Raw genomic sequence first — 17,869 nt, 5'->3', positions numbered from 1 at the left:
GAAGTTCTGTCCGAGTTCTTGCAGCAAGAAACGCAGTCGTGGCTGGGCACTGTAGATCTTGAGGCAGGCAAGGTAGTGAGTGATAACGGAAGGAATTTCATGGCTGCCATCTCCCTTTCCCAACTGAAACACATTCCTTGCCTGGCTCACACCTTAAACCTGGTGGTGCAGTGCTTCCTGAAAAGTTATCCGGGGTTATCCGACCTGCTCCTCAAAGTGCGTGGACTTTGCGCACATATCCGCCGTTCGCCTGTACACTCCAGCCGTATGCAGACCTATCAGCGTTCTTTGAACCTTCCCCAGCATCGCCTAATCATAGACGTTGCAACAAGGTGGAACTCAACACTGCACATGCTTCAGAGACTGTGCGAACAGAGGCGGGCTGTTATGTTTTTGTGGGAGGATACACATACACGGGCAGGCAGTAGGATGGCAGACATGGAGTTGTCAGGTGTGCAGTGGTCGAAGATTCAAGACATGTGTCAAGTCCTTCAGTGTTTTGAGGAATGCACACGGCTGGTTAGTGCAGACAACGCCATAATAAGCATGAGCATCCCCCTAATGCGTCTGCTGATGCAAAGTTTGACGCACATAAAGGATCAGGCGTCTGCACCAGAGGAAGAGGAAAGCCTTGATGACAGTCAGCGATTGTCTGGTCAGGGCAGTGTACATGACGAGGTACCGGGCGAAGAGGAGGTGGAGGATGAGGAGGATGATGGGGATGAGTATATTTTTAATGAGGAAGCTTTCCCGGGGGCACGGGAAATTGGTGGCGTGGCAAGGCAGGGTTCTGGTTTTTTGAGGGACACAAGTGACGTAGATTTGCCTGCAACTGCCCCTCAACCAAGCACAACCGCAGATTTGACAACGGGAACTTTGGCCCACATGGCGGATTATGCCTTGCGTATCCTCAAAAGGGACACACGCATTACAAAAATGATGAACGATGACGATTACTGGTTGGCCTGCCTCCTTGATCCTCGCTATAAAGGCAAATTGCAAAATATTATGCCACATGAGAACTTGGAACTAATATTAGCAACAAAACAATCAACTCTTGTTGACCGTTTGCTTCTGGCATTCCCTGCACACAGCGCCCGTGATCGTTCTCACACGAGCTCCAGGGGCCAGCAGACCAGAGGTGTTAGAGGGGCAGAAATCAGAAGTGGCGTTGGCCAGAGGGGTTTTCTGACCAGGTTGTGGAGTGATTTTTCTATGACCGCAGACAGGACAGGTACTGCAGCATCAATTCAAAGTGACAGGAGACAACATTTGTCCAGTATGGTTACAAACTATTTTTCATCCCTTATCGACGTTCTCCCTCAACCGTCATTCCCATTTGATTACTGGGCATCCAAATTAGACACCTGGCCAGAATTGGCAGAATATGCATTGCAGGAGCTTGCTTGCCCGGCAGCTAGTGTCCTATCAGAAAGAGTATTCAGTGCTGCAGGTTCAATACTAACAGAAAAAAGGACTCGTCTGGCTACCCAAAATGTAGATGATCTAACCTTCATTAAAATGAACCACAACTGGATTTCAAAATCTTTTGCCCCACCCTGCCCGGCTGACACCTAGCTTTCCTATGAAAAGGTCTTGCCTGTGGACTATTCTGAATGACTTTTCCAATCTCGTAATTTTCTTCACCTGATTGTCCAGCATACGACATGTTTCCACCTCACGAAATGGCCAAACTCCCCACACGGGGCCGTGCTATCGCCACTTTGCGCTTGGACCCTTGAGAGTGCTGTTTGTCTGAAGAGGTGGGTGTGGCCGCTTTTGGTCGACGGCACTGCCACTGGGTCCCTCATAGTACAATAAAGTGTCTCTGGCGGTGGTGGTGCGCACCCAACGTCAAACACACCGTTGTAATATGAGGGGCCCTGTGCCTGTACCGCCGGCCACAAGACAGTTCCCCCCCCCAGCTCAAACAGTGCTCTACCACTAGCAAAATTATCTCTCACAGCTTCACCAATGTGTAGTCTAGGCGCTGACATCCTTCAATGCCTGGCACTGACAATACCATTGTTTTGACATTTTTGTTATGTTAGGCCTTCGAAGCCTGTCTGCGGTCCCTTCTTTCTACAACTACTACACTGACCAGGCCACTGCTGGCCGTGTTACCCTGGAACCAATTTAAAAGTGCCTACAGTCAGCCCAATTTTGTTATGTTAGGCCTTCGAAGACTGTCTGCCGTCACTCCTTCCACTAGACTTCCACTGACCATACACTGCTGCCCATGTACCCCTGGAACCAATTTAAAAGTGCCTACAGCCAGCCCAAGTTTGTTATGTTAGGCCTTGGAAGCCTGTCTGCGGTCACTCCTTCCACTAGACTTCCACTGACCAGACCACTGCTGCCCGTGTACCCCTGGAACCAATTTAAAAGTGCCTACAGCCAGCCCAAGTTTGTTATGTTAGGCCTTCGAAGCCTGTCTGCGGTCACTCCTTCCACTAGACTTCCACAGACCAGACCACTGCTGCCCGTGTACCCCTGGAACCAATTTAAAAGTGCCTACAGCCAGCCCAAGTTTGTTATGTTAGGCCTTGGAAGCCTGTCTGCGGTCACTCCTTCCACTAGACTTCCACTGACCAGACCACTGCTGCCCGTGTACCCCTGGAACCAATTTAAAAGTGCCTACAGCCAGCCCAAGTTTGTTATGTTAGGCCTTGGAAGCCTGTCTGCGGTCACTCCTTCCACTAGACTTCCACTGACCATACACTGCTGCCCATGTACCCCTGGAACAAATTTAAAAGTGCCTACAGCCAGCCCAAGTTTGTTATGTTAGGCCTTCGAAGCCTGTCTGCGTCCCGTTCTTTCAACTACAACTACACTGATCAGGCCACTGATGGCCGTGTTCCCTTGGAACCAATTTTAACTTGCCTACAGCCAGCCCTATGTTATTATGTTAGGCCTTCGAAGCCTGTCTGCGTCCCGTTCTTTCAACTACAACTACACTGACCAGGCCACTGATGGCCGTGTTCCCCTGGAACCAATTTTAACTTGCCTACAGCCAGCCCAATGTTAGGCCTTTGATGCCTGTCTGCCGTCACTCCTTCCACTAGGCCTCCACTGACCTGTCTATTGCTGCCCGTGTACCCCTTGAACCAACATCATTAAATATAAAAAAAATTAATTTGATTATAAAAAATAAGATCGTGTTGAGATCTCAAATGCAGACATTTTAACAATCAAAACAAACACACAACAAATATCTGGAACTGTACTACAAAGGTCCAACAGCTACAATTTCTTTCTCCTGCAAGAAGTTAACTGAAAGTTTTTTGGAGTTGTTAACACAGATATGGCATCCACCGAGTGTTGTCCTGTCGCGTCTCCTTTAAATTATTTCCAATAAGATGTTAAACTATTAATTTAATAAAATCAATAATTAAAAAAATAATTGAGTAAGTCAAAAGCACATTGCAAATAAACATTAATTACAAATCAAGAAGCATGGCGCGTCCGAGGGTGAGTAGATGCCGAATAAGAATATAATCACCCTCGGACGCGCAATGCTTATTTACAACAGCCTTCCTTCCTAAGAATCAGCCCTTCCGTGGTGTAGAGAGAGGTTGTGTTACACTCCAAGGTGTTCCCCAGGTTGCCTTTCCTGAGCTTCGATCTTCCGGCTCTCGTTTAGTAGCTGTTGGAAACTACGCTGCATTAGGCCTACTAATTGTGTATGGGTGAAACAGTGGCGCATCTGCGGTCCCTCCTTCCACTAGGCCTCCACTGACCTGTCTACTGCGGCCCGTGTACCCCTTGAACCAACCTAATAAAATATTTAAAAAATTAATTTGATTATAAAAAATAAGATCGTGTTGAGATCTCAAATGCAGACATTTTAACAATCAAAACAAACACACAACAAATATCTGGAACTGTACTACAAAGGTCCAACAGCTACAATTTCTTTCTCCTGCAAGAAGTTAACTGAAAGTTTTTTGGAGTTGTTAACACAGATATGGCATCCACCGAGTGTTGTCCTGTCGCGTCTCCTTTAAATTATTTCCAATAAGATGTTAAACTATTAATTTAATAAAATCAATAATTAAAAAAATAATTGAGTAAGTCAAAAGCACATTGCAAATAAACATTAATTACAAATCAAGAAGCATGGCGCGTCCGAGGGTGAGTAGATACCGAATAAGAATATAATCACCCTCGGACGCGCAATGCTTATTTACAACAGCCTTCCTTCCTAAGAATCAGCCCTTTCGTGGTGTAGAGAGAGGTTGTGTTACACTCCAAGGTGTTCCCCGGGTTGCCTTTCATGAGCTTCGATCTTCCGGCTCTCGTTTAGTAGTTGGTGGAAACTACGCTGCATTAGGCCTACAAATTTGGTATGGGGTGTAGAGACAGGTTGTGTTACACTCCAAGGTTTTCACCAGGTTGCCTTTCCTGAGCTTCGATCTTCATGCTCTCGTTTAGTAGGTGTCGGAAAGTAGGCTGCATTAGGCCTACAAATTGGGTATGGGGTGGAGAGAGATGGTGTGTTACACTCCAAGGTGTTCCCCAGGTTTCCTTGCCATTGCTTCGGTCTTCCGACTCTCGTTTAGTAGTTGTAGAAAAGTACACAGCATTAGGCCTACAAAATGGGTATGGGGTGGAGAGAGATGGTGTGTTACACTCCAAGGTGTTCCCCAGGTTGCCTTTCCTGAGCTTCGATCTTCATGCTCTCGTTTAGTAGGTGTCGGAAAGTAGGCTGCATTAGGCCTACAAATTGGGTATGGGGTGGAGAGAGATGGTGTGTTACACTCCAAGGTGTTCCCCAGGTTTCCTTGCCATTGCTTCGGTCTTCCGACTCTCGTTTAGTAGTTGTAGAAAAGTACACAGCATTAGGCCTACAAAATGGGTATGGGGTGGAGAGAGATGGTGTGTTACACTCCAAGGTGTTCCCCAGGTTGCCTTTCCTGAGCTTCGATCTTCATGCTCTCGTTTAGTAGGTGTCGGAAAGTAGGCTGCATTAGGCCTAAAAAATGGGGAATGGGGTGGAGAGAGATGGTGTGTTACACTCCAAGGTGTTCCCCAGGTTTCCTTGCCATTGCTTCGGTCTTCCGACTCTCGTTTAGTAGTTGTAGAAAAGTACACTGCATTAGGCCTAAAAAATGGGTATGGGGTGGAGAGAGATGGTGTGTTACACTCCAAGGTGTTCCCCAGGTTGCCTTTCCTGAGCTTCGATCTTCATGCTCTCGTTTAGTAGGTGTCGGAAAGTAGGCTGCATTAGGCCTACAAATTGGGTATGGGGTGGAGAGAGATGGTGTGTTACACTCCAAGGTGTTCCCCAGGTTTCCTTGCCATTGCTTCGGTCTTCCGACTCTCGTTTAGTAGTTGTAGAAAAGTACACAGCATTAGGCCTACAAAATGGGTATGGGGTGGAGAGAGATGGTGTGTTACACTCCAAGGTGTTCCCCAGGTTGCCTTTCCTGAGCTTCTATCTTCAGGCTCTCATTAAATTGTGGTTAAATGGAACAACTGCATTTGGCGTACTAGTTGGTTTGGGGCCTACTATCGGTGTCTGCCACTCCTTGCTGTTCTCCTGGTTTCCTGTCCTGAAATACCATTTTCAGCCTCTCGTTAAGTAGTTGTTAATGTTAGACTGCATTTGGCCTACTAGTTGGGTTGGGGCCTACTATCGGTGTCTGCCACTCCTTGCTGTTCTCCTCCACTGAACAAAGCTGTGCCGCCTGTTTACTACGGTTGCCAATTTTGAACTGCATTTCGACTACTTACTGATTTGGCCCTACTCTCTGTGTCAGCCTCTCATTCCAGTTGTCCTCCACTGCAATGCCCCCTGGTTATTCCTGTGTTACCAATTTTGAACTGCATTTAGCCCACTTTCTTCTTTGGGCCTATATCTGTGTTTCCACTTCATCGTGCCCATTGCCCAGCCAGTGATAGATGAGTCTGCTGGTACATTGACCCATAACGCAACATTCCCCGTGCACGCTACACAACAACATTGTGACCCTGCTGAAAGTCAGGTTGCTCTTCCCGCATACCATACCACCTTACACGGGGACAAAGAGGAAGGTGCAGATGAAAGTGCAGGTTCCTTCATCAGGTGGGGGGAGGAATACTAGTTGGCGACGTCACTGGCACAGGGCCTCTCATAGTACGCAAAAGTGTTGCTGCCGGTGGGAGGCGCCCCCGCCGTGCAAACACACCGCTGTACTTTGAGGGGCCCTGTGCCAGTGCCAATGCCAACGAGTGGGCCCCCCCTGCTTGCTCAGGTTCACAGCACTTGCAAAGTTGAAATACTTACCTCTCCCTGCTCCACTGCCGTGACGTGGTCCAGATTTCCTGGGCCCACTAATTACTTGAACCAGCCCTACCCCCCACAACTTTAGCCAAATGACCCCCAATTTCAAATGCCTTCCAATTATTATAAGGTAAATTACGCTTGACAAGCTTCATTAAGAAGAATGGATGGTTTTGACATTAAAATGGCCACTCTAGGTGTTTTCCTGGCCCCCACTCACTGCCGACTATGCTGCCCCATTGACTTGCATTGGGTTTCGTGTTTCGGTCGATCCCGACTTTACGTCATAATCGGCCGATTTCACTCGACCCGACTTTGGACATAGTCGGGTTTCGCAAAACCCGGCTCGACTCTAAAAAGGTCAAGGTCGCTCAACTCTAAAAGGCATCAGTGTAACGGTTGGTGAGGAATATGATCCTGGATTTAGATCGTGAAAGAGAAAAAAGCATGTGGTTTGTTATCTACTACATGGAAAGAATTTTCAGTAGAAGCAATACACAGACCATCATTATTAGGGGACTGATGAAAATGATATTTCAATGTCAAGTTTCTGGCTAATTTATTAGTATCCAAAATAGTCTTGAAAATACACATTTTTTTATAGGACAGAAATGTAAGCCTTTTTCTAACTAAGAGATTTGTGATTCAGATAAAATAAAGCTAGACAAGTTCCAGAAGGGACAGATTAATATTTCTTTCTGTTCCTCAGTTGATAATCTCGCCCACTTGTGCTTCCTCCCTGCACTCCTTGGTCGTTTTTTTTTAAACTTAGTATAAGGTACTAAGTATAAGGATTAAGCGACTTGTCCTTTCCTGTAAATTTACTGTGATGGTCATTCAAGGAATTATCTGAAAAATCCTCAGAAGAGTTATGAGCAGATGATGAATCAAAAGAACTGGTGAAGCTGACTCTCCGTCCCTGGTCATGTCTTTGATAATTAAACCTTCTTTTTTGGTAGAAGCTTGTATTTCTGGACTTTTCCAGGTATAGACTTGGTCTAATTCAAAGTCTCGTATATCTCTTTTAAATTTCATCTTTTTTTTATCTCCGCTATATTATCCTCAAATGTATTGAGGTTTTTCTCCATTTTTTTCTACCAATTATTCATCATTATCAGATCTGTTCAGTTCCATTTGTAACTTGTATTGTTGCATTCTGTGCAAGCCGGGGTGTGGCCTCCCTGTTTCTGAGCTAGAGATTGTATATAAGGCTTCCTCAGTCTGATGAACCCTAGTTGGGCCCAGTCCTTTTGTCTGCCCTTATTCACACTGAGGTCAACATTGACACATGGTAAGGTTTAACTTTTAATATTAGACAGTGTAGGACTGTCCCTATCTGTTGTGAATTCCGCTCTTGGGCTCCCTCCGGTGGTTGTAAGTGGCACTTTTGTGAGTTCTGCTCTTGGGCTCCCTCTTGTGGTTTCTAGTGGTATGGCTGCTCCTTGGAGTTAGCTGTCATCAGCTGCCTCCACTTATCGTCTCTTCTGCTCGGCTATTTAGGTCTGGCTCTTTCTTCTGCCAGTGCCACTTGTAAATGGTTCCTGGTTGGATTCACATCTCTTTGGAGTTCCCTGTTATCCTGACCAGTTCAGCTAAGCTAAGTTTTTGCTTGCTCTTTTCTGTCCATAGATTGTGGACTTATTCATTCTGTGCTTTCTATGTTTGTCCAGCTTATCAGTGTGAATTAATTCTGTCTTGCTGGAAGCTCTGGGAGGCAGATTTGCTCTCCACACCTTTAGTCAGGTGTGGAGATTTTTTGTAAACTCTGCGTGGATTTTTGTAGTGTTTTATACTGACCGCACAGTATTCCATCCTGTCCTATCTATTTAGCTAGACTGGCCTCCTGTGCTCATCCTGGTTTCATTCTGTGTATGTCTTTTCCCTCTCCACTCACAGTCATTATTTGTGGGGGGGGGGCTAAACTATCCTTTGGGGATTTTCTCTGAGGCAAGATAGTTTTCCTGCTTCTTTCTTTAGGGGTAGTTAGCTCTTAGGCTGTGACGAGATGCCTAGGGAGAGTTAGGAGCATTCCACGGCTACTTCTAGTGTTGTGTTGAGCTTAGGGACTGCGGTCAGTACAGCTACCACTTCCTTCAGAGCTCTTTCCATGTTGCTCCTAGACCACCGTATCATAACACCTATCAGAGTTACCTTGACACGGTGGGATGGCTTTTGTGCTATTTTTTTTAATCAAAAAACAGTATTACTAAAAACTCTGTTATTTAAATGCACTTTTGCTTTTTTACTTAGTTACATCAGGGTTTTTGCTTACTTTTTCTCTAGTAGGTTTTACCATTTGAAACTTTGTAATGTCCTGTTTAACATCAGTAAGTTCAAAGTCTTCATAATTAATAATTATCTCCATCGGTTGGATAGAACACGAAGTGAGAGCCTGATTTCACAATGTGGAGAAATTATCCGAATACATGCAGTTTGCTTTTTGTAAATCTACAAACTGCACGTCTATCTTCAGCACGTCTGACACTGGTAGTACGTCTGGCACCTGTAGTACATCTGACACTTGTAGTACGTCTGGTACTTGTCAGCACCTCTTAGTCCTCACTCGTAGATTCTGTCTGATCCTTGTGACTTAAAGTACTGAAGTTGAATTCCTGACACTTGTATAATAGACCTTTAGCAAAGCTCTACTCTCTTCCCCCATGTACAAGCAGAAGGAAATCCACTCAAAATAGCACAAAAAAAAATCAGAAATGGCTGGCTCATCATTGTTAAATATACTTATTTGGGATATTTATTTATACAGGACTCTTTACCAGATGCGATGCTCTAAAGAAAATGTCACAATGTTTCTTATAAAAAATGTAGTGGTTTATTGGATTGTCCACCAAAAAGAATCACTGCAGCAAAACATAAAATAGGTGAAATAGTTACGAAGAGATTGTCCATACCAAAATTTGTTCCCCATCTTTCCCGGGATCCTGAATGGTAGATTCCATCTGTCTCTGTCAAAAGCATGGCTGAATAAAGAAGCGCGTGGTTAACTCACATACCATCTGTCCAGCGTACAACCTGATGTCTGTGTAGAGTGTGTTTGAAGTGTGCGCCCCTTCCTGTGGGTCATGTGTTATATATGTCCCACAGAGCACGTGTTCTCTCTATATGGTGCTAACATCTACCCTGAGCTAAATATACAGAATACATGTAATGTCAGCTAAACCTTCCACGAGGCCATGTGCTCAGTACAGAATTGAGAATAAGAATAAATTAATAACCAACAATTAATATTTAACAGTGGTGGAGATTACAGTAAATGGGGGAACAGTGCTGGCTAATCAGTTAGCATTCTTAACCCCTTTCTGATCTCGGATAGGATAGTACGTCCGAGGTCATTTACCCTGCTTTGATGTGGGCTCCGGTGGTGAGCCTGCATCAAAGCCGGGACATGTCACCTGTTTTGAAAAGCTGACATGTGCCCGCAATAGCAGCGGGTGGAATCACGATTCACCCACCACTAATAACTAGTTAAATTGCGCTGTCAAACGCTGACAGTGGCATTTAACTAGCGCTTCCGGCCATCCACGTGAACGGGGGTCAGGGATGCATCAGCACAATAACCAGAGGTCTCCTTGAGACCTCTATGGTCGTTGATGCCGGATTGCTATGAGCACCACCCTGTAGTCGGCGCTCATAGGTATGCAACAATTCTACTACATAGGAGCGATCTGAGCTTCGCTCCTATGTAGCAGAGGTGATCGAGTTGTGCCAGCTTCTAGCCTCCCATGGAGGCTATTGAAGCATGGCAAAAGTAAAAAAATGTTTTAAAAAATGTGAAAAAATTTAAAAAATATAAAAGTTTAAATCACCCCCCTTTCGCCCCATTAAAATAAAACAAAAAAAATCAAATATACACATATTTGGTATCGTCGCGTTCATGTTCAGTAAATGCACAATATACTTGATCGGGCTACTTTTGCAGCAATTACTGCATCAATGCGGCGTGGCATGGAGGCGATCAGCCTGTGGCACTGCTGAGGTGTTATGGAAGCCCAAGTTGCTTTATTAGCAGCTTCAGCTCATCTGCTGTTGTGAATTCTGTGGCTGAGTTCACTTCTGTGGTCACAAGTGGTATTGCAGTCTCTGGGCTTCCTCCCTCAGGTGTTTTGGTGAGCTCGTTGGCTGCCTTGCTATTTAGCTCCACCTGAGTCTGTCTTCCTTGCTCCTTGTCAATGTTCCAGTGTTGGATCTGAGCTACTGCATCTTTCCTTGGGCCTGCTGCTCTGCTAGATAAGTGCTTCTAGTTTGTTTTCTGTTTTTTTTCTGTCCAGCTTGCTATTGTCTTTTGCTGGAAGCTCTGAGAAGCAGAGGGGTGCACCGCCGTGCTGTTAGTTCGGCACGGTGGGTCTTTTTGCCCCTTTGCGTGGTTTTCGTTTTAGGGTTTTTTGTAGACTGCATAGTTCTCTTTGCTATCCTCGCTCTGTCTAGAATATCGGGCCTCACTTTGCTGAATCTATTTCATTCCTACGTTTGTCTTTTCATCTTGCTAACAGTCATTATATGTGGGGGGCTGCCTATTCCTTTGGGGTATTTCTCTGAGGTAAGTCAGGCTTGTATTTCTATCTTCAGGCTAGTCAGCTCCTCAGGCAGTGCCGAGTTGCATAGGTAGTTGTTAGGCGCAATCCACTGCTGCTTATAGTTGTGTGAGGATAGATCAGGTACTGCAGTCTACAGAGATTCCACGTCTCAGAGCTCGTCCTATTGTTTTTGGTTATTGCCAGATCTCTGTATGTGCGCTGATTACTGCACGCTGTGTTGCCTGATTGCCAGCCATAACAGTACAAGGAGCCACACCAATGATTCCCAATAGAGGGAAAAAAGAAATCCTGACATCATTTTTTTTTCTTAGCTCTGTCTTCAGTCTTTTTTTTCCCCTAGACATTAGAGTGCTTCAGGACACAGCTGTGGACATGGATATTCAGGCTCTGTGCTCCTCAATGGATAATCTCGTTGTAAATGTACAAAAGATTCAAGATACTATTGATCAGAAATCGATGCTAGAACCAAGAATTCCGATTCCTGATTTGTTTTTTGGTGACAGAACTAAGTTCCTGAGCTTCAGAAATAATTGTAAGCTATTTTTGGCCTTGAAACCTCATTCTTCTGGTAATCCTATTCAACAGGTTTTGATTATTATTTCTTTTTTGCGCGGCGACCCACAGGACTGGGCGTTTTCTCTTGCACCAGGAGATTCTGCATTGAGTAATGTTGATGCATTTTTCCTGGCGCTCGGATTGCTTTACGATGAGCCTAATTCAGTGGATCAGGCTGAGAAAAATCTGCTGGCTTTATGCCAGGGTCAGGATGATGTAGAAGTATATTGTCAGAAATTTAGGAAATGGTCAGTACTCACTCTGTGGAATGAATCTGCACTAGCGGCTTTGTTCAGAAAGGGTCTCTCTGAAGCTCTTAAGGATGTAATGGTGGGATTTCCTATGCCTGCTGGTTTGAATGAGTCTATGTCCTTGGCCATTCAGATCGGTCGTCGCTTGCGCGAGCGTAAATTTGTGCACCATCTGGCGGTACTGCCTGAGAGTAAACCTGAGCCTATGCAGTGCGACAGGACTATGACTAAAGTAGAACGGCAAGAACACAGACGTCTGAACAGACTGTGTTTCTATTGTGGTGATTCTACTCATGCTATTTCTAATTGTCCTAAACGCACTAGGCGGTTCGATAGCTCTGCCGTTATTGGTACTGTACAGTCCAAATTCCTTTTGTCCATTACCTTAATGTGCTCTTTGTCATCGTATTCTGTCATGGCGTTTGTGGATTCAGGCGCTGCCCTGAATCTGATGGATTTGGATTATGCTAAACGTTGTGGATTTTTCTTGGAGCCTTTGCGGTGTCCTATTCTGTTGAGAGGAATTGATGCTACACCTTTGGCCAAGAATAAGCCTCAGTACTGGGCCCAGCTGACCATGTGCATGGCTCCTGCACATCAGGAAGTTATTCGCTTTCTGGTACTGCATAATTTGCATGATGTGGTCGTGTTGGGGTTGCCATGGCTACAAACCCATAATCCAGTATTGGATTGGAACTCTATGTCGGTAACCAGCTGGGGTTGTCAGGGAGTACATGGTGATGTTCCATTTTTGTCTATTTCGTCATCCATTCCTTCTGACATCCCAGAGTTCTTGTCGGACTTTCAGGATGTATTTGAAGAGTCCAAGTCTGATGCCCTACCTCCGCATAGGAATTGTGATTGTGCTATCGATTTGATTCCTGGTAGTAAATTCCCTAAGGGTCGTTTATTTAATTTGTCCGTACCTGAACACACCGCTATGCGCAGTTATGTGAAGGAGTCCCTGGAGAAGGGACATATTCGCCCATCGTCGTCACCATTGGGAGCAGGGTTCTTTTTTGTAGCCAAGAAGGATGGTTCGCTAAGACCGTGTATTGATTACCGCCTTCTTAATAAGATCACTGTTAAGTTTCAGTATCCCTTGCCATTGATTTCTGACTTGTTTGCTCGGATTAAGGGGGCTAGTTGGTTTACTAAGATTGATCTTCGTGGTGCGTATAATCTGGTGAGAATCAGGCAGGGAGATGAATGGAAAACGGCATTTAATACGCCCGAGGGTCATTTTGAGTATCTGGTGATGCCGTTCGGACTTGCCAATGCTCCATCTGTTTTTCAGTCTTTTATGCATGACATTTTCCGTGAGTATCTGGATAAATTCTTGATTGTTTACTTGGATGACATTTTGATCTTCTCAGATGATTGGGAGTCTCATGTGAAGCAAGTCAGAATGGTTTTCCAGGTACTGCGTGCTAATTCCTTGTTCGTGAAGGGATCAAAGTGTCTCTTCGGTGTGCAGAAAGTTTCATTTTTGGGGTTCATCTTTTCCCCTTCTACCATCGAGATGGATCCGGTTAAGGTTCAGGCCATCCAGGATTGGACTCAGCCGACATCTCTAAAAAGTCTGCAGAAATTCCTGGGCTTTGCTAATTTTTATCGTCGCTTCATCTGTAATTTTTCTAGCATTGCCAGACCATTGACCGATTTGACGAAGAAGGGTGCTGATTTGGTTAATTGGTCTTCTGCTGCCGTGGAAGCTTTTCAGGAGTTGAAGCGTCGTTTTTGCTGTGCCCCTGTGTTGTGTCAACCTGATGTTTCTCTTCCGTTCCAGGTCGAGGTTGATGCTTCTGAGATTGGTGCAGGGGCGGTTTTGTCACAGAGAGGTTCTGGTTGCTTAGTGTTCAAACCATGTGCTTTCTTTTCCAGGAAATTTTCTGCTGCTGAGCGTAATTATGATGTGGGCAACCGAGAGTTGCTGGCCATGAAGTGGGCATTCGAGGAGTGGCGTCATTGGCTTGAGGGTGCTAAGCATCGCGTGGTGGTATTGACTGATCATAAGAACTTGACTTATCTCGAGTCTGCCAAGCGCTTGAATCCTAGACAGGCCCGTTGGTCGTTATTTTTTGCTCGTTTTGATTTTGTGATTTCATACCTTCCGGGCTCTAAAAATGTGAAGGCGGATGCTCTGTCTAGGAGTTTTGTGCCCGACTCTCCGGGGTTATCTGAGCCGGCGAGTATCCTCAAGGAAGGAGTCATTGTGTCTGCCATCTCCCCTGATTTGCGGAGAGTGTTGCAGAAATTTCAGGCTAATAAACCTGATCGTTGTCCGGCCGAGAAACTGTTCGTCCCTGATAGGTGGACTAGTAAAGTTATCTCTGAACTTCATTGTTCGGTGCTGGCCGGTCATCCAGGAATCTTTGGTACCAGGGAGTTGGTTGCTAGATCCTTCTGGTGGCCATCTCTGTCACGGGATGTGCGTGCTTTTGTGCAGTCCTGTGGAATTTGTGCTAGGGCTAAGCCCTGCTGTTCACGTGCCAGTGGGTTGCTTTTGCCCTTGCCGGTCCCGAAGAGGCCTTGGACACATATTTCGATGGATTTCATTTCTGACCTTCCCGTTTCTCAAAAAATGTCGGTCATTTGGGTGGTCTGTGATCGCTTTTCTAAAATGGTCCATCTGGTGCCCTTGGTTAAATTGCCTTCCTCCTCTGATTTGGTGCCTTTGTTCTTCCAGCATGTGGTTCGTTTACATGGCATTCCTGAGAATATTGTTTCTGACAGAGGTTCCCAGTTTGTCTCGAGGTTCTGGCGAGCCTTTTGTGGTAGGATGGGCATTGACCTATCTTTCTCGGCCTTCCATCCTCAGACTAATGGCCAGACCGAACGAACCAATCAGACCTTGGAAACATATCTGAGATGTTTTGTTTCCGCTGACCAGGATGATTGGGTGTCATTTTTGCCGTTGGCTGAGTTCGCCCTTAATAATCGGGCCAGCTCGGCTACCTTGGTCTCTCCATTTTTCTGCAATTCTGGGTTCCATCCTCGTTTCTCTTCAGGACAGGTTGAGTCTTCGGACTGTCCTGGTGTGGATTCTGTGGTGGACAGGTTGCAGCAGATCTGGACTCAGGTAGTGGACAATTTGACCTTGTCCCAGGAGAAGGCTCAGCTTTTCGCTAATCGCAGACGCCGTGTGGGACCCCGACTTCGTGTTGGGGATTTGGTTTGGTTATCTTCTCGTCATATTCCTATGAAGGTTTCCTCTCCTAAATTTAAACCTCGTTTTATTGGTCCGTATAGGATTTCTGAGATTCTCAATCCGGTGTCTTTTCGTCTGACCCTCCCAGACTCCTTTTCCATACATAATGTATTCCATAGGTCGTTGTTGAGGAGATACGTGGCACCTATGGTTCCATCTGTGGAGCCTCCTGCCCCTGTTTTGGTGGAGGGGGAATTGGAGTATATTGTGGAGAAGATTTTGGATTCTCGTGTCTCTAGACGGAAACTCCAGTATCTGGTCAAATGGAAGGGTTATGCTCAGGAAGATAATTCCTGGGTTTTTGCCTCTGATGTCCATGCCCCAGATCTTGTTCGTGCCTTTCATGTGGCTCATCCTGGTCGGCCTGGGGGTTCTGGTGAGGGTTCGGTGACCCCTCCTCAAGGGGGGGGTACTGTTGTGAATTCTGTGGCTGAGTTCACTTCTGTGGTCACAAGTGGTATTGCAGTCTCTGGGCTTCCTCCCTCAGGTGTTTTGGTGAGCTCGTTGGCTGCCTTGCTATTTAGCTCCACCTGAGTCTGTCTTCCTTGCTCCTTGTCAATGTTCCAGTGTTGGATCTGAGCTACTGCATCTTTCCTTGGGCCTGCTGCTCTGCTAGATAAGTGCTTCTAGTTTGTTTTCTGTTTTTTTTCTGTCCAGCTTGCTATTGTCTTTTGCTGGAAGCTCTGAGAAGCAGAGGGGTGCACCGCCGTGCTGTTAGTTCGGCACGGTGGGTCTTTTTGCCCCTTTGCGTGGTTTTCGTTTTAGGGTTTTTTGTAGACTGCATAGTTCTCTTTGCTATCCTCGCTCTGTCTAGAATATCGGGCCTCACTTTGCTGAATCTATTTCATTCCTACGTTTGTCTTTTCATCTTGCTAACAGTCATTATATGTGGGGGGCTGCCTATTCCTTTGGGGTATTTCTCTGAGGTAAGTCAGGCTTGTATTTCTATCTTCAGGCTAGTCAGCTCCTCAGGCAGTGCCGAGTTGCATAGGTAGTTGTTAGGCGCAATCCACTGCTGCTTATAGTTGTGTGAGGATAGATCAGGTACTGCAGTCTACAGAGATTCCACGTCTCAGAGCTCGTCCTATTGTTTTTGGTTATTGCCAGATCTCTGTATGTGCGCTGATTACTGCACGCTGTGTTGCCTGATTGCCAGCCATAACAATCTGCATTGTTGGGTCTGCTGTCTCATCTTCCTCTTGACAATACCCCATAGATTTTCTATGGGGTTAAGGTCAGGCGAGTTTTCTGGCCAATCAAGCACAGTGATACTGTTGTTTATAAACCAGGTATTGGTACTTTTGGCAGTGTGGACAGGTGCCAAGTCCTGCTGGACAATGAAATTTCCATCTCCAAAAAGACTGTCAGCAGATTGAAGCATTAAGTGCTCAAAAATTTCCTTGTAGACGGCTGCGCTGACTTTGGGCTTGATAAAACACCGTGGACCTACACCAGCAGATGACATGGCTCCCCAAACCATCACTCATTGTGGAAACGTCACACTAGACCTCAAGCAGCTTGGATTGTGTGCCTCTCCACTCTTCCTCCAGACTCTGGGAACGTGATTTCCAAATGAAATGCAAAATTTACTTTCACCTGAAAGCAACACCTTGGACCACTGAGAAACGGTCCAGTTCTCTATCTCCTTGGCCCTGGTAAGATGCTTCTGGCGTTGTCTATTGGTCATGAGTGGTTTGACGCAAGGAATGTGACACTTGTAGCCCATGTCCTGGATATGTCTGTGTGTGGTGGCTCTTGAAGCAATGACTCCAGCAGCAGTCCACTCCTTGTGAATCTCCCCCAAAATTTTTAATGACCTTTTCTTATCAGTCCTTTCAAGACTGCAGTTATCCCAGTTGCTTGTGCACCTTTCTCTACCACACTTTTTCCTTCAACTCAGCTTTCTGTAACATGCTTGGATACAGCACTCTGTGATCAGCCAGCATCTTTAGCAATGACCTTTTGTGGCTTACCCTTCATGTGGAGTCCGTCAATGACTGCCTTCTGGACATCTGTCAAATCAGCAGTCTTCCTCGTGATTGAGGAACCTATTGAAGCAGACTAAGGGACCATTTTAAATGCTTAGGAAGCCTTTGCAGGTGTTTATTGTTAATTATTCTAATTTACTGAGATAATGACTTTTGGGTTTTCATTGAATGTAAGCCATAATCATCAACATTAACAGAAATAAACACTTGAAATAGATCACTCTGTTTGTAATTACGCTATATAATATATGAGTTTCACTTTTGTATTGAAGAACTGAAATAAATTGTACTAGCCTGTTACCTCTGCAGCTTTAACGCAGCGGCCAGAGATAAGCAGACCAAAGGTGGGCCGCCTCAACTCGAGGGCCACTGACTTGTGGTTGCCCCAAGGCTGAAATATGCCAGTCAGCTCCCGTGTGCCACCATACCCTGCATTATTTATATAGTGTAGTATTTAATACATTTACTATCACAAAATCTTATTATGTAAATTGCATGGAGCTTGGTGGTATACTTCATAAGTAGAGTGAGGGCTGCCTAATTGTTGCCACTTGCTACATCTGTAGTACAGGTAGAGAGTAGTGCAGTTTATGCAGTATAAATAGAGGCCATTACAGATTCATATTTTATAGCGTACAGATCAGGGGTGAAAACCATTTGTATACATGTTCAGATATCTACAGCATATTTTTGCATGAAGAAGAGCTTAAATGGAATCTGTCATCAGGTTTATGCTATGTAATCTGAGGACAGCATGATGTTGGGGTTAAAACACTAAAATCAGCTGTGTGCCACTTATTAGGCTGTGTGCTGTTGTTTACTTGTAATGAAGATTTTATCACTAGGACATTATCATTGCTGGGACTAGCTGCCTTGTTCCAAGTCATCCGACCACGCCGCCTCCTAAGCAGTACTTAGCACTTGCTTATATCTAACTTATAGCTGACTTGGACATAACAAAACAAATAAATTGGAAAAATAGATAGGCAGCACAAATAAAAATGAAACCTAGATATTCTGCACATGTTGTGTATTAAATTGGGATA

Source organism: Ranitomeya imitator, chromosome 2, assembly GCF_032444005.1.
Source record: "Ranitomeya imitator isolate aRanImi1 chromosome 2, aRanImi1.pri, whole genome shotgun sequence".
Lineage (NCBI taxonomy): Eukaryota > Metazoa > Chordata > Amphibia > Anura > Dendrobatidae > Ranitomeya > Ranitomeya imitator.
This window is presented reverse-complemented; position numbering follows the sequence as displayed.